Source organism: Conger conger, chromosome 12 (assembly GCF_963514075.1).
Source record: "Conger conger chromosome 12, fConCon1.1, whole genome shotgun sequence".
NCBI lineage: Eukaryota > Metazoa > Chordata > Actinopteri > Anguilliformes > Congridae > Conger > Conger conger.
Genome location: NC_083771.1, coordinates 32,859,124 through 32,884,926, shown reverse-complemented (window position 1 = coordinate 32,884,926; position 25,803 = coordinate 32,859,124). Strand labels below are relative to the sequence as shown.

General features: G+C 44.0%; 1 long non-coding RNA gene across 1 annotated transcript in view; it reads left to right on the top strand.

Annotated features, from left to right (window-relative positions):
* LOC133105532 (uncharacterized) overlaps positions 1–23,779 on the top strand; it is a 48,925-nt gene extending 25,146 nt beyond the window's left edge. Inside the window, exon 3 of the long non-coding RNA XR_009703862.1 lies at positions 23,608–23,779. This is a non-coding gene — a long non-coding RNA (uncharacterized LOC133105532). The remainder of the gene's footprint in view (positions 1–23,607) is intronic.
* Positions 23,780–25,803: the final 2,024 nt, after the last annotated feature.

The following is a 25,803-nucleotide window of genomic DNA, read 5'->3' as shown; positions in this document are numbered from 1 at the left end:
GTGGGGGTTTTCTGTGTCGAGGGAGAGGGGGGGGGATCTGACTATGTTTGGGCAGAGATAATTTAATGCGGATGGCACTTAAGGTGTGCGTTTGAGTCGCAGGGAATCTGCATGCCTGGAGTGGGTTCTGAAGGAGGGGTTTTGTCACCAATGTCTCTTCAGTGCTTTGCATTTGTAGTTCTTTTTTTCTTCTTCTTCTTTTTTAGCAGCATCCATTGGCAGGTTCATTTTCGGAGTCCCGTCAGTGGTGTTCTCCCTGATCTGAGGTTTGGCTTGTAGCACACGGGATACTGGGGTGGAGGGCAGAGCGGAGGGGTGGGGGAGGGGGCATAACGAGTATATGAACTGTATGCCAGTGTGTGAAAATTGGTTGCCTGTGCTGTGGTGTAGTGGGGGAGGGGTGGGGGCGATTCTAGATCTCATTTGAATGCAGCACAGTATCAGGGATTAGGCTGCTGATTTTCATAAAGGATTTAGAGGCGAAAAGTATTAGGTGGTTCACAGACCTCCCTCAGGAAAGCTTGTTTCCACTCATAGATAAAAATAAATGTTTATTTTTGTATAATATATATGTATTTGCTGTATATGTGTGTGTTGTTGGCATGTGTGTGTGTGTGTGTGAATGAATATATTAATTTGTGGATATCCTCACACACACACGCGCACACATGCACACACACACAAAAGGACCTTTTTCTGTGAGTATACGCTGAAATTTATATTTCTTTACATATGCATTCACAGTTGAAATTAGATAGTTTGTGGTCTGTTGGGTTCCATTTAAGTATTTACCAATTTTATTATATATAAGAATTGATTAATGATCAAAAAATAATTTTTGTTTCGTTGCAAATTCTGTACTCTTTGTGTGAGAAATGAATTGAAATATTGTTCGACAATGGCTCACAGATTGGCTTCTTTGTATGTCAAATTCTATATTTAGCCTTGTACTCTCAATTTTAAAACGACTGCAGTCTAATTTCTGACAACCCACTGTGTCATATATAGTAGGTCCAAATATGCAGCCATTAGAAAAATTAACCATTTTACACAACTCATCTAGCAGGATGTGGCTTCTCACCTAACACATACAGTCAACAAGCCTTCAGCCTCTTCTTGCCCTAGATAACTACAGCACCCCATTACAATAGGATAACTATCATAACCTCTTTGACTGTGCCTGAAAACAAGGCTAACATTGTTATTTTCTTTGCAAATTCAAAGCGCTGTCTCAGTTCTCAAGACACGTGAAGCCTTCCAGTGATCAGTAGGCTTGTGAAAATGATGTTGGAGTTTCTGTGAAGGTGCTGCACTTGATTTTGATGTAGTTCAGGGAGTTGGCATGTCTTGTACTGGGTAATGTCCATAATCCAAATTATTTTCTTACAGACTCAAAAACACCACGCCAGCTTCTGTAACTTGTCCAGTGGTGACCGCCATTTTGTGTTTGCATGTAACGGATGTAACAAATGCGTAACAAGTCTTTGCTGTACATTTGCGTGTAACATAACAGTGGAAAAAAAGTGGCAAAAGGTACGATACGATGCCTGTGACAAGTTGCCTTGGGGCAATGATAACCTGGAAATGGTGCAACCCCCCCCCCCTTTTTAAATAAGCAGTATTCCCCTTGTTTGTCCAATTTTCTATGATTCTGTGCTTTCTAACACCCATTCCCACTGTATACTGTATAAGCTCATCTTTGATCCCCAGGTCTCCATAAACGGTCCTGTTAATTATTATGAGCGAGAGAGAGAGAGAGAGAGAGAGAGAGAGAGAGAGAGAGATAAAGAGAGCAAGGCAACTAGGCAGAGTAGGGCTCTGTTTCGTTATCATGGCAGCTGACCAGATCTAATATATGCTGTATTTAGAATAAAAGCAGATGCAGATTACAGTAGATGTATGCTGGGAACAGCGTTTTTTTTCTCAAAGCTGGCAGGGAGGTGTTGAAATAAACTATTTTTATATGTTCATATGTACAAAACTGGAGTGTGTAATTAGTTGTTGTGGTAGCATTCTTTTGTAACGATTCTATTATTTTGTATAGGATTTTGTCATCAAACCTAATTTTGTATTCAGTGTCAAAAGAATACGTTGCTTCACTCTCGGCTCCTATGGTCCCTGCATTTCAACCTGCGAAACATTTCCACATTCCACATCATGTGCACACGTGACCAACAGCCCAGCCAAAATGCTGGACAAAGACAGTAAAAATATCCCTGGGTGGTCTTCATTATTACAAAATTTTGTTGATTTAATGAAAAGCTTCTGATATATTTAGCTCGTCTCTTACTCATTCTGCGGGTTTTTGACAAATGTACAGTTAAGAGATGCTTAACCATCTGGAAAACAAACTGTTCCTCTTTGAGGACAGCTTGCATACACCGCTAAAATAATTCACACATAATTCTGTGTACCGCATGGAACATGTTAAGGTGCCTCTTGAACCATCTGTTTGATTAGTATGACGTAGGAGTCCTTATTTAGAGCTACAGTTGAGTCATTTTAAAACATGAAGGACCATTTCAGTGTGTGTAATGCTGCAATGCATCTGTCCAAGCTTCTAACGTGTATTGTGAATAAATATCTTGTATAATAAGCGGCGCTTTCCCGGTGTCATGTACTTGAAATATGTTTTGCTGCGAACAGTAATTAGTTTTATGTGTATTCCTTTGTGCCTGGACTGTAATATAGTGTGCTATATTTTAGCGGGAGGTGTGTGTGTTTGCGGACTGTGTGTTCGTCACTCAGTCAAACGTTGATGTATGCCTGTGCCCGATCGAAATACAGCCTCGCGTAAGCCGGAAAAATGATCCACAGCTCATAAAATTATGCATATTCACCACGCTGTTCTGCATATCACTCACAGCGTTTACCAGGCGGGGAAATGTGTGACTGTGGGACGTCTTTGCACGCTTAATGCAAATGCTCCAAAGAGCTAGGTGTGCCGCGCAACTAGGCTGGCATTTTCTTTCACTGATTTGGAGATGCTTTATTTTTATTTATTTGTTTGACATTGCGTGAACAAGTTGGCATATGCCACACCAGAAAAAGGTTGTTATAAAATAATTAGCACTGTCCTCCGTCATCAAGGATAAATGGACAGAGAGAGAGAGAGAGGGTGGGGAAAGGGGATTTCGGTGCAAGGAATTTAGGTTTTTCTCATTTCTGCCATTTGCTCGAGATGCTTGTATCTTTGCCGTTCTTTTTTCTTTCATTCTCTTTCTCTTTCTTGCTCCTCTTTCATTACATTTTCCCACCATGCACAGCAGTGTGGATTTTCTATGCTTGGACTTGGAACATAGCTGGGCTGTGTGAAGGATTGGGGCAGCGGGTGGTGATGAGCCTGTTACAGTTAAAAAGGGTGTGCCTCTGTGTGTGTGTGTGTGTGTGTGCGTGTGCGTATGTGTGTGTGCGCGCAATTGTGCGTATGTGAGAGAGAATGAGAGGGAGAAAATGAGAGAAAGGAGTGATAGAATGACAGAGAAAGAGAGAGAATGTGAGAGAGAGAGAATGGGAGAGAGGGTGGGAGGGAGACTTTGGGACACAGGGGCAGAGGAGGATGCCTAGTGGCTGTCTCAATAGCCCCTTTGTGCTGATGCGGAGAGCAGAGTTAATCGGGAGCCCTAGAAGTAATCAACGGCAGAGTTTGGCTTGAACAACGGCCTGGGTAAACACCGATTGTTCTTTGGACATGGTTCCAAACAGAGCCAACAATGGCGGCATTGTCCCCTCGCGCTCATTAGGGGGAACGCTGGGGGGGCCCCGGCAGCGGGGCCGGAGTCCAGGCGGGTGGGAACCAGCCAGGGGAAGAGCGCCACGGAGCAAGCGCGCTATCTCCCCTTTTACAGCGGGGCCCGGGCCCTGCCATCAGCTGCACTGGCTGGGTCGGGCCAAGCCAAGCCTGTCATACCATCTTCACATCAAACAGCCCTGTATGGCCACGGAGGGGAAGGGGGGGTGCGGGGCGTGGCCTCGCATTTAATGAACGCAGAGGAAGCAACGCACAATAGAATACATTATGCATTCAATTAGCGGACCGCCAGCCCGCCTGGCACGGCCCTGGCTTAGAGTGCGCCTCACCCACCGCGCGGGAGCAGCCCGCTCACGCACCCTTCCCCCCCCCCCCCCGCCTTTTCAGTTCCTCTGTATCCTCATTTTCTATGCCATTTCCAACAGGATTTCTCTCTTCATTATCTGAAAATGCAAAAGAATAGAGAGCTTATTGGGGGGCGGATTTGTGAGAAACAGTGAAGCGGTAATGACCGGCCCTGTACGTCGGAGATGAACACGCAAACTTAAAGGCGGGCTGTTCCGAATTACCGACTGCGAGGAAGCTCCGGAACAAAGAACATGTACATTTTGAAATAGATTTTGTATGTGTGTGTGTACAGTATTTCATATAGTGTTATATATCATTTTATTTAGATTTCTTTAGTTTTTTGGGGGGTATTTTAATAACTGTTGAAAAAGCACTGTATCCATTGTTCTTCAAGGCGCTTTCCCCCTCAGCTGCAGCTGTCTTTGTATTAAGATGGCAACTCTTGAGGAGGTGCCATCAGGGAGGGTGTTAGGCTTGCTCATTGCGGGCTGCCCGTAATCTAGAATTCCTCTGTAGTCTTTTCTCTTTTCTGATCTTTAGGTGTATGCGGCGCCTTGATTACTCGCCTTGTGTATTGCCCTTGTACACGGGTTTGTTTAATCTTATGTGTTTAGTCCTTGGCAGTGTTTGACAATGTTTCAGTAGCACGGCACTGCCCCTCCAGTGGCTGAAAGTGTTAACGATTCAAAATGGAGACGGGTCTACTGAGACCTGCAGTTGAGACTCTGACTCTGATTTTACGTCTGACTCTCAGATTCCAACGCCATTACAGCTCCTGTACTCTCAAACTGTCTCATTCCCACATAATGCAACAATGAAATACTGCAGTTCTGAAGGAGTCTGATGCCTAGGTTTACTGCCATCTAATTCTCAGATTCTAATGCAGTACAATCCCCATATTTGAAAGACATTTGAGAACTAAATATTCAAAAAAATATATTATTTGATACTCCAAGATATTCTTAGATAATATGAGACAATATACACACTCACTGAGCGCTTTATTAGGTAGACCTGCTAATATTTAATCAGCCAATCATGTGGCAGCAACTAAATGCATAAAAGCATGCAGACATGATCAAGAGGTTCAGCTGTTTTTCAGACCAAATGTCAGAATGGGGAAGAAATGAAATGTCACCACATCTCCATGCTTTTATGCATGTAGTTGCTGCCACATGATTGGGTGATTAAATTTGCAGTAACAAGCTGGTGTACAGGTCTACCTAATAAAATGATCACTGAGTGTATAAAGGCCTTTCCTTTCTTTATATTGAAAAACTGCCAAGAACAAACTACGACCCATATAGTCACATCAGATTCTTCCTTTTTAGTTGCTTACAATTGAAATGTATTTATTTATCTAGTAGCAATTGGCTGTTTGTCTAAATTATCTTGAAGATAGTGGTGTGGTCGTAGGCTCAATTCATCAATCCAAAAAGCATAAGAAATCCGGTGTAAGAAATCCAAGAAAACAATAGCCCTGATCAGATGTGAAAATGGAGGTAGAATAATTTCTGTAGAAAAGCACGACACAGGCAGACCAAGCTCCTGGTAGAGCAATGGCTTTGTGTGTTTCGAGCAGAAAGCAGGCGGAACTGAGGGATGCAGTGAATGCAGCATGCTGGAGAAAGAGTCCACTGGGGCTCAGACGTATGCATTGTTTACCGGATGCTCCTGCTAAAGGGATGCGTGTCCGTTGATCAAATGACTTGCTTTTCACAGCCCCAGTAAATGATGCTTTTAAGTCGACATAATACTACACACACAATTTGTGTTAGGTCATTGCGCCCCTAAATGTAACTGCACACAATGATCCAAGGCCACTGGGGGTGACTCTTTTAAAAGCGGCCTATAATATAGCATAACAACAACTCAGACCATTCACTGCATATGACTAATGGCAAATGGACGTGTTCTATTAGAGGTCCCTATTGTCTGTTATTGCTACCGAATTCAAAGAAAATGATTGCCACTAATTGCACTGTATAAACTGCCAGATTTAATCCATGCTTTTTTATTGTAGCCACCTACAGAGTGGATTTCTCATCCTTTTGAGTGTAAAAGCATTTCATACTGTTCAGTATGTCTTTGAGATCCTTTGATTTATAAGAATCACAATGTCGGCAAAGCTGCATTTTCTAGAATAATTATTCTCCTATTTTGCAAGTTTGATTTAGTGTCCGCCTTTTCTAGAGTAGTCGTTCACCTACTTTGGCACTTTAATTCAGGGTTCAGAAGAAGTGGAAATTTGTTCATGATGTTACATATCTGAACGTACAGACACACAAACACACGCGTACGGACATTCCTTTCTCTTGTGCGCACATACATACACACATTGAGCAATGAAAATGTGTTTTACATTGTTCACTGTAGCTCCTAGCCCTGAGCCAGTGTACAATGCTCTCTATTGCATAGTGCCTTCAGAAAGTGTCCAGGCCAATGTCCTGAGTCACTCTAAAATACAAATCAGACCTTCGGATCATTCTCGAACCACAAGGAGGGAAAGTGTTTTCTATCGCAATGCTCCATTCAGATTCCCAGCCAATACAGCGCATACTTTGTACAGAGTGAAGATAAGTACACGGATCAGTACTGACATGTCGACATGGGGTCATTCAAATTCTTTTTTAAATATATGAAAAAGAAACAGATATAGACAAGAAAGCATAAGGTCAGTGCTTAAAAAGCAGGAGAGGGGCTCCCATTTTGACAAGACTAAAGTAGTCAGCAACGTTGGAGTAAAATGGCGGAATCCTAAAATGTGGCTGTGCATGCTCGCTTTTTTGGACAGTGTGTTGAGCTGGTGTCCACATCTAAACAAATTGTGAAATTCTCACAGGGTGCAACACCATTACTACCTCTCAACCAAGCTTCAGAATTAGACATGTGTTGAAGCTAAGCTCTGCAGAATGTTAGTTAACCTGCTGATTTTCAGTTTCACATTCAGATAAGATCGCTCGCAAAGGGAAACAGCTTGCAGCACTGGAGCCACACCTCAACTCTGACAAATATGCTTTAAACATTAATATGTGACTCATGTTCTTACAGTGCATCTATGCTTGCTGAGATGTTGCCAGGAAGAAAATAAAGACTCCTATCACATTAATGATGTACTGCAGTGAACCGTTCCAAAAGAACAAATGTGTTTTAAAGCTATATATCATTCGCTTTACTGGCTTGCCGGCACCAATGTCCAGGCTATCCTCTTTATTTAATGTGCACTGCTTTCATCGTTAGCAAACCTATGTTCGTAATGGTGAGCCGTTACAGGAATGGTTTATATTCGCTGTGTTTTATAGTGCCGCGTCTCCACACAAAATCACTCCAGCTCCAATCGCAATGATACTGTTGTTTCACAGGAGAGTCAGTATTGGAATATATACCAATATGGGTTCAATCATTGTGCTGCATGCTAAAAACAAATATAAGAATTTGCCCAGCGTTCAGGGAGGCTTTTGACTCACGGCTCAGTTAAAGAAATCTGGTCAGTCACAAAGGAAAGAAATCCATCGATAGTTCTGAATGAGAGAGGGAAATTAGATTTACGTCTTCTTCGGTTTGTAGGCTCCAGAATCATGCAAAGCCCTCGTCGGAAACAAATGGATAGACTGCCTTTCACAATTTCTCAATCAGTGTAGCTAAGTGGCTGAATTTCTCCATTAATGCTGAAAGCACTTCAGCTTTCAACAACCCTCGGTCCCATTCATGAAGCTCAAACTAAGCTGTACTAAGTTGTACTATTTACTCATTCTATTAAAGTGATGAGAATATATTTCAGTGCCTACTAGGGTTCTGTGGGTTCCCAGCAGCGTACTGATGCACTGGTCATCTTAGATAAGAGCCGTTTTCTTCCATTTTGAGCTTTGGCAGAAAGAAAAGGCCAGAAAGGCTGGAAATCTCTCTCTCTCACACACACACAAACACGCGTGTACTCACAAACAGGAGTGCCCACACACACCCTCACACATACCGACACAGACACACGCATTTTTAATACTCGGTTGGGTGCAACATGCATAGATAGCAGTAATAATAATAATAATAATAATAATAATAATACAAAATAAAAGCCTGAATGAAGCTACCGCCGGTGCAGTAATGCTCTGCTGTCATACAGAACAGATGAAGGCCAGGCGTGGATCTCTGCACCCCTGTCACATGACCCGTGTCATCTCTCCCAGGTCACGTGGTGCTGGAACATCCCTGTTCAGCTCCACCCACCCGGTCCTGTCTGTGCGGTGCCTGACCTGCGGGGAACGTGCGGCAGGAGAGCTCTGCTCCTCAAATAAACACACCCCTGCAACCCCGCCGTTGCAATCCATGCCCCGTATGCAGCTGCAGTCTCACCACAGGGTTCAAGTCTGAATCTAAACATCACTGCCTTAGTGTGACCAAGGCATTGCGATCTTATACCTGTTTATGTGAGAAATTCATTTAGCACGGTACCAGCTTAACTATTTCATGGAAGCCTTTATTTAACTGAACGACTGTCCGTTTATCCACGTATTTACCTGAGCAGTATTCCGGTAAAGACGTTGCCTGTCCTGAAAATGATGCGGAGATCAGATAAAACTGCACAGGGAGCTGACGTGCAGCAGAGCATTACCTGGCATAACAAAATCAGCTATTTCGGCAGTTGTACTGTGTCTTCCAGGTCAGCTGGATTTGTGTTTAAACACGCGCACTGACAGCTGCGGAGCCGGGAACGGGCGTTTACACACGCACACACGCCGTGTGAACACGGCGGGAGGAACCAGTCATTCATGTGTGCTGGGTAAATCTATGTCGGTCATAATCAGTGCAGGGTGTGTGCGGTGAGGCTGGACACGCTCAGAGCCCATAGCCTGCAGGTTTAAGGAAACGGTCAGCTTCAACACTCCCCGAAGTTCCCACTGTTTGACTGAGCTTTGTGGGTACTGAAGACTACGGGCCGATACGAGCCTTGTTATTCAGCCCAGTGCTGCATCCGGCGCCGTTTAAAACCAGCGCAGCGTCGCTGAGCTTGACCTGCATATAAAGGGTGTCAAAGCGCTCTGTGTCTCTCTCTGCCAGTCTCCAATCAGGGCTCTCCTTCCTGCGGCTTCACTGGAACACAATGTGTGAAGCGTGCAGCGTTCCCCCCCCCCCCCCCCCGCCCTGCGGCTACTGTGACCGCGCAGAGCGCTGAACTCTCGCGCCGCGACCCGGGCAGCCAATCAGCTGTCGGACGGCAGATCCTGCTTCGATGCGGGTGCAGTCGAGCCACAGGCACGGCCGCTGCCCTTCCCGGGGAAATCTGGGTTCCCCCCCGACGCTAGCGCGCGGCTAGTAATGACATAATGGCAGAACTGAGCATTGCGCTCGTCACTGCGTTTATGCCCCTGGGGCCCTGCTGCTGGTCAGCACAGCCTCCGTGTAAACACAGCCCAGCCTCCGTGTAAACACTTTGCCCGTAGCGCTCTGAGGGCGGAAAGGCTGGCCGGCTTCACTCTCCCTCCTCACCTCGTTATGCTACAACCGCTTACAAACCCCCCAAACCCCTTTAGTGACAGAACGTTCTCCTGTGCTCATTAATGGGGGTGAGACGGGTTTTGTGGGGGGGGTGGGGGTGTGGGTGGTGCGGTCTGGGGGGTGTCTGGGAACGGGGACGTCGGGGGGAACCCAGGCGACGGTCGCCGGGCGGGGCAGGAGGCCCAGCTGCGAGAGCTGGCACCCACCGTGGCTGTAGCCATGGGAATGAAAACCGCCAGGGTTCAAGGTCAGCTCAGGCGCTGGGCCACCGCAGACCGCATTGTCTGGGGCCGCCCTCCCACCCTCCCACCCTCCCGCTTCCTTTTCTCTTTCTGGGGAGAGTCAGACAGTTGATGCCATTGCACTTCGCTGACATGCGCTCTCATCTCCCTCTCTCACACGGAGCCTCCAGCTGAACCCATAGCTGCTGGTGATCCACCGCTTGGCTCGCCTTTCAAGATTTGTGGGTTTTACACATTTCTGCATGAAAATTCCATTACGTTTCATTTCCTTTTTCTCATTCGATAAGAACTGAAGGCAAGGGGAAGGAAACTGAAGATCATGGGGGGGGGGTGGCGGGGGTGTGGGGGGGGGGGGGGGTGCAGGAGGTGGCAGGGTGGCAGCGGCTGAAGAGAAAACAGTAACAGAATAGTTATTCGTTAGGAAAGCGCTAGGGTAGTCAGGCAGGGAGAGGAGAGCATCTAGGCGAGGGTCTAGGACGAGGCTGTGATTAGCTCCATTGTTGGAAGCCTTTTCAGCATCATTGGCTCTGAAGAATAGCAGCATAACGAGTCTATCCAAGCTTGGCACAACTTTGTATGGAGGAAAAACAAAGTGGTGGTGGCCTTACAGAACGCTTGGCCATATGGACCCTGATTCTCTGCATCAAGATCCCACTTTCTCACCACGTCATTTTCACTGTGCAGCTGTGCTAGGGGCATGGACAGGCACACATGCAGGCACACACACACCTATGCCCACCTGCCCCAACACATTCAAGTGCATAACGCCTGTGCAACATACCATATATACAATCACACAAACTCATACTGAAAATGAATAATAACAATTGAAAACTTGCAGGAATATTTCCTGAAAGCATACCTTCAGAACAAGTACCACCTACTTCCTACATTTTCTAAGTTATACACATGCAGGTGTGTGTGTGGGCGCGCGTGTGTGTGCGTGTGTGTGGTCTGGGCGCATGTGTGTGTGTGTGGCTGCATATGTGCGTGTGTGTGCCCATCTCTGCTTGTAGTTTGGTCTTCCTGATGCTCAGCTAAAGAGACATCTACCCTCCAATACTGTGGCACAAAGAGCTCAGGGCTGTGTTTCTGATAGAATCAGGTCTGACATCTCAGCTTCACCTTAAACAAAGAAGTCTGCCGGAGATTGAGCCATATTTCCAATCCAGCTCCCGGACATGCAAATGGAGCTCCCAGAATTCCTACAAACATCCGCTAACAAGGGCGTGAATGTGGTATACAGTGATGAACTGGGATTGCATTTACATTCAGGCATTTTGGAAATGTAGGAAGCGAACCAGGGCATCATAATAAAAGGTTTAGGCAACAAAAGGCTGCTTATTTGTGCCACGTAGCAAGTAGCAAGCAGATTTGAGGGTGCCAGCAAGGGTGTGCGTGTGTGGGTGAGTGACTGTGAGAGTGTGTGTGTGTGTGTGGGTGTGAGAGTGTGTGAGTATTTACGTGTGTGCATGTGAGAGTGTGTGTGTGAGTATGTGAGTGTGTGAGTGCTGTGTGTGTGTGTGTGTGTGAGTGTGAGTATGTGCGTGTGTGAGTATGTGAGTGTGAGAGTGTGAGAGTGTGTGTGAGTATGTGCATGTCTGAGTGAGTATGTGAGTGTGAGAGTGTGTGTGTGTTTATGAGTATGTGCGTGTGTGAGTATGTGAGTGTGAGTGTGTGTGTGAGTATGTGCATTTGTGAGTGTGTGAGTGCATGTGTGTGAGTGTGAGAGTGTGTGTGTGTGTGAGTATGTGCATTTGTGAGTGTGTGAGTGCATGTGTGTGAGTGTGTGAGTATGTGTGTTTGTGAGTGTGTGACTGCATGTGTGTGAGTGTGAGAGTGTGTGTGAGTATGTGCTTTTGTGAGTGTGTGAGTATGAGAGTGCGTGTGTGTGAGTGTGAGAGTGTGTGTGTGTGAGTATGTGCTTTTGTGAGTGTGTGAGTATGAGAGTGCGTGTGTGTGAGTGTGAGAGTGTGTGTGGGTGACTGCATGTGTGTGAGTGTGAGAGTGCGTGTGTGTGAGTGTGAGAGTGCGTGTGTGTGAGTATGTGCTTTTGTGAGTGTGTGAGTATGAGAGTGCATGTGTGTGAGTGTGAGAGAGTGTGTGGGTGGCTGGTGGTTGTGGGGACCAGCGGGAGACTTTGACCCTCGTGACTCCCGGGGGTTTGAAGCTAATGGTTTGTGTCGGGGTGGGAAAGGCCCGGTACGTCCAGCGCCCAGTACCCCAGCCGGAGTGTAAAGGATGAGCCCACTCTGTGTCTGCACAGCGGGCCTGAACGCCGCCCGCTCCAGCCCCAAACTGTCACGCAGAACAGCTTCATTGTGCTAAATTGGAGTTGAAAGCGAGCGAGGGCTGGGAGAGGGAGAGTGGAGCGCGCGGTCAGAGCCGGCCAGAGGGGCGTCGTGGAGGGCTCGGGCCCGCCACAGGGCCAATGAAAGAGCCCGGACCCCACCAACGCACCACATTGTTTCATTCTCAAAGCCAAAGAAAACCAGAAATGGGATGTTAATTTATTAAAATGGATTCCCGCCCGCCGTCCAAAAAAAAAAGTTTGGAGGTTTTCGTTTTTTTTTACTTTTTTGGGACTGGGGTGGTCGGTCATTTCTCTCGTCTCCCTTCCCTGGGTTAGACCCCCCCCACCCGGCCCCAGCAGGAGAATGACGCATCGGCATTATCGTGCCACCATCTTCTCCTTTTTATAGTGGGGGTGGGCCAGAGAGATCCAACAATGACTAATGGTGGGCTGCGGGGTTTCTCATGAGTGCTAAGGTAAAGTAACACTGAGCTCCCCCCACCCCACATCCTTTCGCCACCCCCTACCCTCAAATCCCCTCCATTCTGTGGGGCTGAAGTAGTTCTTCTACAAGGTCCCGTCCCCAGGGGACAAAGCGCATGTTAATTCCAGTCAGCTTTTCTCCCTCCGAAGAATAGTTTTTTTTACAGAACATCTACACAAAATAAATACCATGAGGAAAGACCAATGAGAGTGATGAGCTTTCCGCAGTTCTTCTGACGTCGTCGAACTCTGCGTTCCTCGCGGTCGGGGGGAGAGGTTACCTGGTGGCTCTCGAGTTTCGGCTAAAGTGTGATCCGGGGAAGCGGGATCCCGGACAGGGCGAATGCGAGGCTCCCCCCCTCCCCCCCCCCTCGGAGTGGCGTGGGGCTCAACAATAGGCCGGCTCTGTGCATTGTACGACCGCGTGTTTCCCACGAGAGCCTCGCCGCAGAGGGGGCCGATCAGCTCACAGAGCCGGGGAAGCTCCCGCTCGCCAGCAAGGACTCACCTCATGGACCTGACGAGGGCCACGAATCCAAAACGACCCTGCCAAGGACAGCAGGGTCTGGAGCGGCAAAATGTGCATCCTTTGATGGCGCTCTCCATGCCAGAATTTTCCTGCCCCTCCCTCTCGACACAACCATTTTACGCAGATTTAAGCTGATGCTCGACAGGAGGAGGTTCTCCCTGGTACTCGGTAGATGTGTGATGCAAAGGGTTTTCAAACACATTTTCAGCTGTATGGATTAGCATTGCCTACTGCTGGCAAGTGTGACTGGTCTGCGCAGATGGGATAGATCAGCTGGCCGTTCACTTAGACCACAGTGATGGAAAAGTTTCTTATTCTGAGCCCTGTTAAAATAAAGCTCTCAAAGAAGAGCTTTGTGGAAAATCTTAGCCTGTGATTTTATGTTGATTACAATTTAAATCAATGCACACACAACTTGAATTTCACAGCATTTAACCATCTTGCAGTTTCTTACAATTCAATGCAATTTCTAGACCAGCATGGATTTCCACTGAAGAGGAACAATTACACCAGAGAATGCTCCGATTGAATGTGTGTGTGTGTGTGGGTGTATACATGTCTTTGTGTGAATATGTGCATATATAATAACTGATTACATGACAATGTATAGTTTACGGACAAGAAACACACCAGGATAAACGACTCAAAATATTGGAACTACCTGCATGTGTATATACCATCATAGTCTTGAAATTTATTTGCAAACAACTTTTACACTGACCTTCTGTATTTCAGGGCAATGGAGGGGGTGGGGGAGGGGGCTGACGGGAACATTAAAGTACAGAAGTATCTACATTCAAACAGGGCTTCAATACTCTGCTTTGTTCCATTGTAACTGGACGCCACACCAAAATGTTTGATCCTCAGTGTTTGAACTGAAAGGCTTTTAAACTGAAAGATAAGCCGGGCTCAGCCTTTGCTTTGGCACTGGACTGAGGCTGCTGGGATACCTGTGGTACAGGGATCCGATTGTCCGCAGGAGCGAACATCTAGGATCTTACGTTGAGTGGGTGGCTTAGGCAAAGGGTGAAAGAAAAGGACTGCAACAACCGTTTGATTCTCCTGAATGTTGGCGTTGATTTGCCCGTGTCATCACCGGCATTTTGGACAGCGCACTGGGCCAGTCGGAACAGATTCATGACACGTCTGGACTGTTCTGCCTGGAGAACACTCATTTGGAGAGCAGTTCCGTGTGTCTCCTGGGCATTACCGAAACAGTGATGTTCTGTGAAACGCGTATAGAGCTAATTCTGTCTCCTGTAACGGTGACAGAGTAAATGTCCTTTCTTTTCCACGCAGCGGTTATAAGGTTGAAGAGACATTCCATGTGTGTTCAGCATCTGGTGTGTATGTCACTGGAATATAAAAAGGGCTCCTGAGTCGCACGGTTGGCAAGGGCACTCACTTCGCGCACATTCTGGAATTTATATTTGCTAGTTAAAACCTCAGGCTTGGCTACATCAATGGGCAAAGAGCTGGAGCATACAGTGCTAGCTCTCTCCAGTAGAACTGCGTGTAGGAGCAGAAGCATACAGCAGCTAGCTCTCTCCAGTAGAACTGCGTCTATGAGTAGAATCGTAAGGCGCTAGCTCTCTCCGGTAGAACTGCGTGTAGGAGCAGAAGCATACAGCGCTAACTCTCTCCAGTAGAACTGCGTCTATGAGTAGAATTGTAAAGCGCTAGCTCTCTTCAGTAGAACTGCGTGTATGAACAGAAGCATACAGCGCTAGCTCTCTCCAGTAGAACTGCATCTATGAGTAGAATCGTAAAGCGCTAGCTCTCTCCAGTAGAACTGCGTGTAGGAGCAGAAGCATACAGCGCTAGCTCTCTCCAGTAGAACTGCGTGTATGAACAGGAGCATACAGTGCTAGCTCTCTCCAGTAGAACTGCGTGTATGAACAGGATCATACAGCAGCTAGCTCTCTCCAGTAGAACTGCGTCTATGAGTAGAATTGTAAAGCGCTAGCTCTCTCCAGTAGAACTGCGTGTATGAACAGAAGCACACAGCGCTAGCTCTCTCCAGTAGAACTGCATCTATGAGTAGAATTGTAAAGCGCTAGCTCTCTCCAGTAGAACTGCGTGTATGAACAGAAGCACACAGCGCTAGCTCTCTCCAGTAAAACTGTGCGCATGTACAGAAGCGTACAGCGCTAGCTCTCTCCAGTAGAACTGCGTGTATGTACATATTGCTGCTTGCTGCTACGGATACAGTGAGATAACAGAGGCAGGCTGTGGGGAGGGAGACATGGACGCACCCGAAGGCGCTTCGTGCAGATTAGAGCCCTGCACTGCCTGCATGGGACGTGCTGAATTATACAGCGCAGGACAAAAGCATGCAAATATCACTGCTCCACCGCACGCCCTTTTTGTTCCGCTGATTTCTTTTTTGATCCCCAGAAATAAAAAGGGGGAGATTTGTGTGCATCCATCTGTGCTTCCAACCCTGAGTAACGTGAGAAACTGTAGCCTCATTAGCATAAGAATAATTAATACATCAAATAAGCTTTACAATCACAGAAGGCCATTTACCCGGGATGGGCAAGGGTGGACAATGCCACCACACTGGAAAAAAATACAAATAAAAAATGAGAAGAACTGAAAAATAGAGATGAAAGAATTTACCCCTATGGATGGTGTCGCAGACTAGCCGTCGGTAACTGCAAAGAGACCTTCGGTTTGTGAGAGGTAATATCTTACCATAAACAAGAGGACTACTAGGAAAGGATAAAATAGCATGCACCTAAAAAGAGCTTAAATCATTTATATATGGTGGTTTGTATAGTTTCTAATGTACATCGAAACAGTGATAAATATTCAATAAGTTGTTTTGGGGGAAACAGGTTATTCGATATTGTTAATGTTCTCTGAATTTCTTTCCTGAAAGCATTTTTGTTGCGGATCACATAATGTACATTGTATTCCAAAACTCAATTACAAGCGCCTCTATTGAAACTCATGTTCACTTCATTCATTGTGAAGGGTGCGCGGGAGGCTACAGCACTCCGCGGGCGATTTTTCTCCAGATAATTACAGCGGTTGTGTCGTTTTCAGATTAAAATCATGCAAATGAAAGGGTTAAGTCCTGGGAGGTGTGGTCTGGAGAAAGAGAGGGATAGCGAGGGGCTGGGGACGGTCCAGGCTTACAGTTCTGCTCCCCGGTGACAGCGGTAAGCTGATGGATGAGAAGTGTGAACAGATGATTCCTCAAATAAACTGCATATGGCATGCGCCATACTTTGCCATGGAAACGTATTCATCCCAAACTGTCACGCCACCTTTTGTTTTGAGCGCAGCCCCGGTTGATGATTAATTTTAAAAACACTCCCCCTTTTTTCCTGCACCGGCATGCTGTAAAATGTCCGACTACTTCAGAAAAGCAGTAACCCGTTTCATTTGTTCAGTGGATCGGTACGTTTAATTAATATTTATTTTCATTATTATTATTCCTTTGATTGTTTAAGATCAAACGGGCGGCAGTTCTACTTAAGCGGAAATCAAAGGGCTGCCCTGTAAAGGACCATCAGCAAAGCACTCTTGCGCACTGCTATATTTTATATATGTATATGTATGTGCATATATACATACATTACGCAAAGACCACCATGGAAAATGTGTTTCAATTGCTTTTGTGTTATTTTGAGACCTTTCTACAGGCGGGATGAGGCCGGTGGTTAAAGAAAAAATAAATCTGCAATTTAGTGGAAGACCAAACTAAACAGCCGCCATTAAGATTGTTATACAATGGCATTTTCTGTTCTAGCAGGCCTGTGTGTTTGTGCCAGAGCAGTTAAACCCTATTATTTCTTAGTCTAGACACGATGTCAAGGATTGCCTTAACTGAGATGTTTTTTTTGTTTTGTTGAGAAACCTTGAGATCCTGAGCTGATTTTTTGAGCTGACCATGAGACTAGCCCCTCCTGTGTAGTCTTAAGAAACAATGGCAGCAAAGGTGGGCGGCATTGATTGGAAATATACATGCAAATTGAGCATTTGTGCTCATTTCAGGCATGAAAAGGACCACGAAGAGTTCATATAGTGTGGAGAATTATTTGTACTTTCTATATTTTCTTGGTAATGTAGTTATAGTTTGTAGTTGTAATGAGGTTGTAGTTGTCTCGGTATGATAGTTACAGACTTGGCCTATCTACTAACCTACAACCAGTCATATATGAAAAGTACCTCATCTGACCTGTTCGGTTGTTTGTTCCGTGACCGTGATGTGCACTGTTTTGTATGTCGCTTTGGATAAAAGTGTCTGCTAAATAAAATGTAATGTAATGGAGAAGGTATTATAGTGATGTGGGAGGTAGAAGGAGCTTGTGGTGAATAATTGATGCAAGCTAATGAAAAGGAGCATTTTAAGACGAGTCGCTGAAGGTGTGTTTGGGCCCCCGTGGGTGGCAGAAAGCGACTGTATGTCTTAGGCGCATATTAAGTTCCCTCTCTTTTAAACTCCGCAAACCTGACTTAATATTAATGTGTTGGGAGGCTGTCGTTCCCGGCGAAGGTGTGCCAAGGGGGCTCTTCATCCAGCCGCCTGTTGTTAAACGAACAAAGCCTGACGCGTTAACGACCTGTTCCCAGAACCTTGGCGAACGTTGGGTTTTGAATTACACAAGTGCGTATAATTACGGTTTTATACGGCTCCGGCGTGGAGCTGGGACCGCTGCACGTGACGTACAGGTGAACTGGGATCCTACCGTAGACTCGTTTCCCTGTTGTGTTTGCTTACTGGCCTCTAGGGAGGAAACCTGTTCACAGAGGCATGGACGAAAAGAGGACATTAATGAATCTCTCCCGATATTAAGTGAACGTGAAAGGAAGCTGCGATGGAGACTGTAGCTCATGTCGGCAGTGGTCGCTGCGTTAGCCGCGCAGAATCCTTCGCAGTCACATGTCGACACACCGTGCCTCCATGCATCTGGGTATCCATGACAACGCTCCCGTGTGCCCAGGATGTACCAAGGCTAACCCCTCAAGGGTATTGTGAGGTTTTGAGATGGTGCACGCCGAAAATGAAAACATCAAAAATGTTTTGAAGGTCTTTGTTGCATTTGCAGATGGTAGTACTGTCGTCAAATAGTTTTAAAATCATTATTTTCTGCTGTTCTGCTGTCAATTTGGAATATATTTTCGAATTAGAACTTACTACTAGAACTACTAATTGTGGTTCCACCTGTGTGTGCAATCCTTTAGTTGCATACTATTAGTATTATCCAGTGTACTAACACTGTGTTCTCATGTGCATCCATTATGTAGATAATCTGAAGAATTATAGTCTGCATTTTTACTAATACTATTTTTACTTTAAATCTAAAGAAACTGAATGGCTAAATACATGCAGCATTGATAAGTGGGATATATTTAAATGCAAGACATTTAAATGTGAAATTCTATAGAATAAAAAATCATGATGTTAAATGTATCTGATTGCAAAATTATACTACTGTACATTTTACTGAATGATAAACTGGCTTTTTGGTCCAAACTGGAGTTTGTCAGAAAATAAGTGAGACCTTACATCTTTGGTCGTTTTCTTCATCTGGATGTCAAATCTGTCCCTTTGTGAAATGTACTTCTCCTAACAATTACACAATGTGCTGCAATTACGGAATTCACACCAGCATACTGCGGGGCAGAGGGTGAAGGAGACCCTGTGGAACGAACAAACGCCCTCCCCTATGCCATCCTCCATCTCGTCATCCCTGCTCCCATCCCTTTGTTTCCAGAGAAATGGAGCGCGTTTGTGTGTCCTCTCTGTCCTGTCCATGACCCTGCTACTCCTAGCGACTTTCAGCAAGAATCTTTTCCATTGAAGCAGTAGCACTTGTGTTAAGAGCGCTAACATTCAGTCTGTCTTGAAAACATGCTTAGCTAACCACTAGCACACATGAGAGAGCAGGGCGAGATGGGGAACGGACTCTGCAGGAAGAGTAGTGGGCGTACTGCCACATTTTCAGACAATTTGAATGGTGCTGTGTTTAAATATTCTTTTTAATAACTAATATTTTCTATATTCACTTAAATATAGAAAATTAGCCAAAGGTCAAAATATGTGAGAATCAGCAGCCTTTATCTCCTGTATCTATCTAATTTGCAACTGTATGACAGACAATAATTGGAATTTGTGTCTAACTGATGATGTAATACAATTACGTCTTGCAACAGAGGACCATTTTCACATTTGGCATGGTATGTGCTGCCTCCTTCTAAAGCAGGCATTAAAGCCCAGCCAGTCGGGGTCACAAGGCTGAGCGGAGAATCCTGCCGATTTTCTGTAACGTCCCGAACCCTTTTTCTGCATTCCTTCCAGAGGAAAACAGAGCGCACATTCTGCATTTCATATTTGCTTGCAGATTAGCAGCATGGCCCCGCTCTCATCCATTTATTTATTTCGTAGGGTACGATGGGGGAAAAGAATGAAAGTAGGTCAAGTCATTTGCCCAAGGTCATTCAGAGAGGTGAGGCCTGATCTCGTCTGACACATGAAACTCTCTTATCGGCCTCCCTCTTGCTAAGACTTTAACAAAGAAAAATAGAAATACAGAAAATAAAAATCTGTGATTATTTAATGTTCTTTGAGAGAGGAAGCATCTGTGGGGAGAGCACAGTGGAGGGCTTAATTTTAAGGGAAGGCCAGCACCAGCACTCAAGAGTAGCAGTCGCTTACGGCAGGTGCAGTATTGACTCCACTCCTATCCCATAAGCACAGATAAATATGAGGAATATGGCGAGGCTACAGCGGGCCTCCAGAGCCAGGTCCTGGTCTTGTATTCAGGTGAACTGAAACGGCCTGCTTTTGTTGCGTCCATTGTTGAAAAAGTGGAAATCAGTGGAAATCAAGACCATTCTCGCCAGTTTGTGCTGCCAGAAATGCTTTGTTATCATTATTTATTTGTTTCTCTATGGTCACGGAACCCCCTAGAAAGTTAATAAAAATCCCAATAAAATCATATATGTGACCCGTTCTATCATAATCAGTCAATGTTTATGTAAAAATATATACTTTTGGATGTTTTAGGATATCATCTTAATTTTTGTAAAACAACATCTTGGCTTTCATAATCTGCATGTCTTAATGGAAAATTCGGAGTAAAAATATAGTTTTTAAGCTTGGAAACGCAGGATGTCACCCCAGAGTGCATTAGCCAGATTGTCACTAGTCATAAACCACCACATCAGCTGCGTTCATGGCTACATGTTAATGTATTTGCTTCCATTGGTCTGCCTTAATGTCAAGAGTAAATGTTCAGAGTAAAATATTATTTTAAAGGGTTTATGCATAAGATCACCAGTTATAGCTGCGGAGTTTCGTTAGCCCAGTGTCAGTAGTCTCCCGGCCTCACGTAACTCATGTTGAAATGGGACAACACCCTTAATATCGTGAGTTGAGAGATAACTTTGGTATCGTTATGAAGCTTACATTCTCCTCTTTTGTTTCAAAAATTCATCAAAATATATTTTGGGGTCAATGCGACTGATTTTGATGGAGCAGGTCAGGTGTAAGGGCAGAGGTGTCTTGCATTATCAAATTCTTGGTATCTGAAAGAGGACATGCTCCATAGTCCAAAATCATTTTCCTTTGGACCTATTGTGTCCTGAGCAGTTTGTGTGTGTGAGTGTGTGTATGTGTGCAATACTTATTTTAAATGGCATTCTTTTCAGTTCCAGTAAGTTCAGTTCAGTACGCCTACACTAATCAATACTGATTAAAGTGTGAGATAATTTCACAAAGTTGGCATTTAATAAGCCTAAAAGAGACTAAAAGATGCTATATATACTTCAGATTAATGATTAAGATTTTTAGCCTTAGTTTGACTTTAAAATGTGTTATTATTAGAAGGGCATGAAGCACATGGTGAGAATTTGCTGTAAGTTCCTCAAAAGGGTGATCAGCATTCGTAAAGCTACATTTATAATAGCTTCTTCCAAGGTTGGACACACTTACATTTTTCTCCCCCATCAGGTTAAGTGAGAATCCTTTCAATTGCATGTTTCCCTATACAGTACAGTTCGTGGGGTTTTGTATACTATACTATAAGATTACTATTATAATAATAGTTAAAAAAGAGTTCACCCATTAGTGGCCCCAATGTCAGTGAATACTGCACAATGAATGGGATGTCAGACCAGGTTGAATACTGGCCACCTTCATCCTACACCATGTAATCACACGGCTTTGCAATGCATGTACCATTAGCTGCACTTTGTTTAGCATCTGCTTTTTATATTTTTCAAAACCCAAACTTTATCTTCAATTTTGCCTGCATTCCATATCGGACAATGTAATTCAGTTCAATATAAGTATACGTTAGATGGTGTTTAGAAGGCATTGACCCATTGTGACCAAATTATCAACTAAACATTCCAATGATGCATTCTAATCATTTCTAGTATCATCTGCATTTACACTGCCGGCCAGCTCTGGAGGGATCTAATATTTGTGATGGAACGTGCAAAAGGGTTAACCAGCACAATTTTAGATTAAGCAACCAAAGCTAAAACTTTGAATTCACACGGTGCAAACACCACCAAGATACACACAGACTTTTGTAAACAAATACAAATACAAAAAAAAAAATACAGGTGCTTTCCATGGAAGGAAAACAGACCTGTGTTATTTGTTGCGATGTGTGAAGTCACATCCTACGGTATAGCAGGCTGACTTGCATAGCAAGCTCTGAAAAACTTGTGTGGTCTTTTATTTTTCTATTTTTTCCTTCTGCAAACACAGAGAAGGTGAAGAGGCACAGAACATGTACATGAGCGGTGAGATAAAGGCTGTTCGCTGTAAAAATAGGCGTGAGACATATCAAGACAGTGACAACACTAACAAAAATGTCTCAATGTGATGTCAGTTACATGAGTTGAAGTCATTTACCTTATCCAGCCATTTTTTTTTTTGTTGGAATGCACAAACATTTGTCATATGAAAATGCTTTGAGCCGCCATTTTGTAATACACATACTGAATGGGAATGCTAGGCAATGATTGATGTTCAGTGAATCATTGCATACAGACAGTAATGCCATTCCAGGTGTTTCACAGTCTACATACCTCTTGCTTAAGCCATCCTTCCAGGTGTTTTCATCCATTGTGCCACTCGCCAAATATTATTTATCTCAATTTAAATGGTTTCCCGATAAAAATCTAACATTTAAAAAAAAGTGTCTGCCCACTGACATGTTTCCTGGTCTGTCCTGTTCACTCTGCATTGGTAGGAGATGAGATACATAGGGATTAACTACGCCTGTGAGCTTCTCTAAAGTATTGTGATCATGTCTGTTCAATGAGCTAGCCTGAAATGAATTAGCATGCATTGCAGTGTGTCTTAACAGGGGTGAGGTGGGTCATTAAATGCATATCTCAAGTCAAATGCTGGGGGGGCCCCTGATTTTTTACATTTACCGCTGCATCTGTGCAGCAGTGCAATTTACAGATGAAAGGCACAAGAGAGTTACTGTGGAAGCTAAGGTACAGATGTGGACATAATCTAGAGAGATAAAAAGGTCACTTTCAGAGGTGCGATCAACCCTTCACAAAGGGTTGGGAGTCTAATTTCAAATGCACCTGATCCATACTGAAATTCTTATTAGTCGACATGGGAAATGCTGCACAGGTGGAAGCCAGCAGCCGTCCCCAGCACATGGCTAACATGCTGCACTGGATGCAACAGCAGCTAGAAACGGTGCACCATTGGTCATCTCCGAAGTGCATTCATTGACATAACGGAGCAGAGGCTGATCTGATTCTCAGAGAAACTTCAGTTGGTCAGTTGAGCGAATGAAGAAGCGTAAAGGCATGGTTAAAGATGGTTACGTTCAAAATAAAATACATTACCCACTTCACCTACCTCTAGTAAGTTTACATAATCCCTTGTAAACACTGTGGCCCTATAGCTGCCACAAAAGGCTTTGCACAATGACCTCTTTTATGTCATCGGTCTCCATCATTTCAGGAAACACAATCCCATAATACCTTGTTATAAGAATCAAATAATTTTCCCCAATCTGATGCAATTTGCCGGGCAGTCCATCCAAGAAGAAAAACGGCATACACACATATGCACATACTACAATGCACTCTACATAAACCAAATTGACAATTCAGATTTGAGTAATTTCATGATAAACTCATTTGAAAAAGAATCTAAAGAACACTACTGGTCATTATGAAATATGGAGAATGCCTCATCATGCATGTTGGTCATTATATTTATTTGTGCAAACAGCATGAATCTTTCCATATACTGTATAAATAAATCATCTTATGGAAATTGATTGAATCTATTTTTCAGCCAAGGTTAAGACCACCATCCTGTGGTAAAAACTGCAGAAGTGACCCGTCTTCACATGACAGGCAGCTGACACTGCTGTTTTTCAGCAAACCAAAGATCCCACAAGACCCCTAAAACATGGATGCCTGCCTCTTTTGGCTGTGCTGACAGAATATGTACCCTGTGTTTCAGGTGAAGTCTGGGAGGGAGCCATCACAGCGGAGAGAGAAGGTGATGTCATCGTTTCCCTGCTGTCTGCTGGCAGAATTCTCTTTCACACCTGAGAGGGAAATGTACAGCTTCATTTGGATTGATGCAAAATGAAAAATGCATTGATTGATTGAGGGATTTTATCAAAATTTAACAGTGAATAATATAATTATTAATTAACTGTACTTACAATTAATTCTCCAAATAATGAAGAGCTACAAGTAGGTTTATATTGACCGGATTTAGTATTACAGTATGCCAATTTATATTCATTTATATTGTCAAATGCTAAAAGTGAAACATGTATAATGTATTTTCTATGAACTTTCAATGTATTCAATAAATATATTTTTTATTAAACATAAACATTGTGTTTGGTGTATTTTATGCTTTTATTGAAACTGCCACCATGTTATCTAACAACTGCTTTGGAGTTACTTGAAGTGCATTTCCTTGTTTTAAACCATGAACCTGAGAATGACCAGCCATTGTAAAACCAGCAGGTCATCAGAAACTATTACAAGAACCCAACATATCCTTCACCACACACAAATACTGTCTTGGTCAATCATAAAACAAACATTAAAATGTATTATGCACAGCTTGTGAGCACTGTGAATGGGGGGCTATTGCCTGGTGGATTGTTTGGTTTGCCTGGAGGACAACACGTGTCTTTCTGAAATCACTTTCTACGTTTACGCTTTAGTCAGTATATTTTACTAAGCTCATTTAATAATTTAACACTTATTACAAACCTTTAAAAATTAGTCCTATTTGACATTGTAGCCCAACTGTTTGAGGAAGCTCCTTGAAATTCCACTAAAATAATTGATTTGGGTGATTTCCAGTCATTCGGAATGTAATTCCACACCACGCTTATAGCACTTCAACCAGCATCCAGCTGAAGGGGCGGTCTCCTTCGTTTGTCACACCAGCTTTAGGGTTACACTCCAGCCGTCTTCAGCAATCTTCTGAGAAAGCTCATATTGCCACTGCTACTTTTCCCGCCCATTTGCCCCATCCCTGTCTGCAGAAGAGCTCTCTCGTGTGTCACATCTAAGTGTCCTGCTCAATTCCTGCCATCGTCACCTTTTGTGCAATTACACGGCCGATATCACGGCCAGGGCGTGGGTGACAGAGATGAGAGACCGTGAGGATTGTGTTCACTTTTCATCGCCACTCTGAGACCGTAAGAGCAAACTGCGGTCAGAGTTATTTACTAGATCAGGAAGAGATCGGGAACCACAAAGCTGACCTGCTTGCTATGACACTTTGGTCGTTGACACAAAATATATATATTTTTCCTGTGTGACAGGTGAGCCAGAGAGTCTGTGTGAAGTCGACTAACAGTCATTTCTTTATCTTTTTTTTTGCTTGTTCATTCATTTAAGAGACAATATATTGAAAGTACTCTTTTTACGAGTATTCTGTGATTTAAAACCAGCACTACAGTACAATTATTTACCTGAAACAACAACTGCATTTATTAGCATTTCTTAGCATTACCTGAAAAGGCAGCTTCAGCTTCTGTTGGGATCATTTGACACACAAACCACAGCAGTATTAATATTATGCCAAAGTAATGAGCTTCATATTCCAGTAAAGATGTTTTTCCTCCACACTGCTGTATGCATCAAAGCGAGTCAAATCCTCTGTCAACAGTAAACAAGATAGCAGGGTATTTTACTTTGATACATGGACATACTGTATGTACAGACTAACCTTTAAAGAACTCTGCCACTAATAAAGAAAAAGTTCTGTTCCCAGAACTCCTGAATTCAAACATCGAAATAGAAACAGGGAGAGACGCGTGGGGTATCGTTTTTTGAAGAACAGGTGCTTCAGTATGCAGAGCTGGCATCTGTTATAGCCACTTGTGTTAACAATAGTCACTATATTTGATGATACGGATCAGCCACTTACGATTTTTTTTTTCGGTTCACTGTGTTTTGTGTAAGTTTCCAATTTAATGTTAAAAATCTAGGACAGTTGGCTTTGGTGGCCTGAAATATTATTGCATTTTCAGATAGTTTGATAATCTGGGAACACCGGTGAGCAGCTTTCCTGGAAGAAACAATAGAAAGGTTTTTTTATTTTAATTTGCCAGAAATAAAACTAAATGTTCATTACTGTCCTGTGATTTATCAGTCAATTTATCAGTGAACTGATTTACCAGAT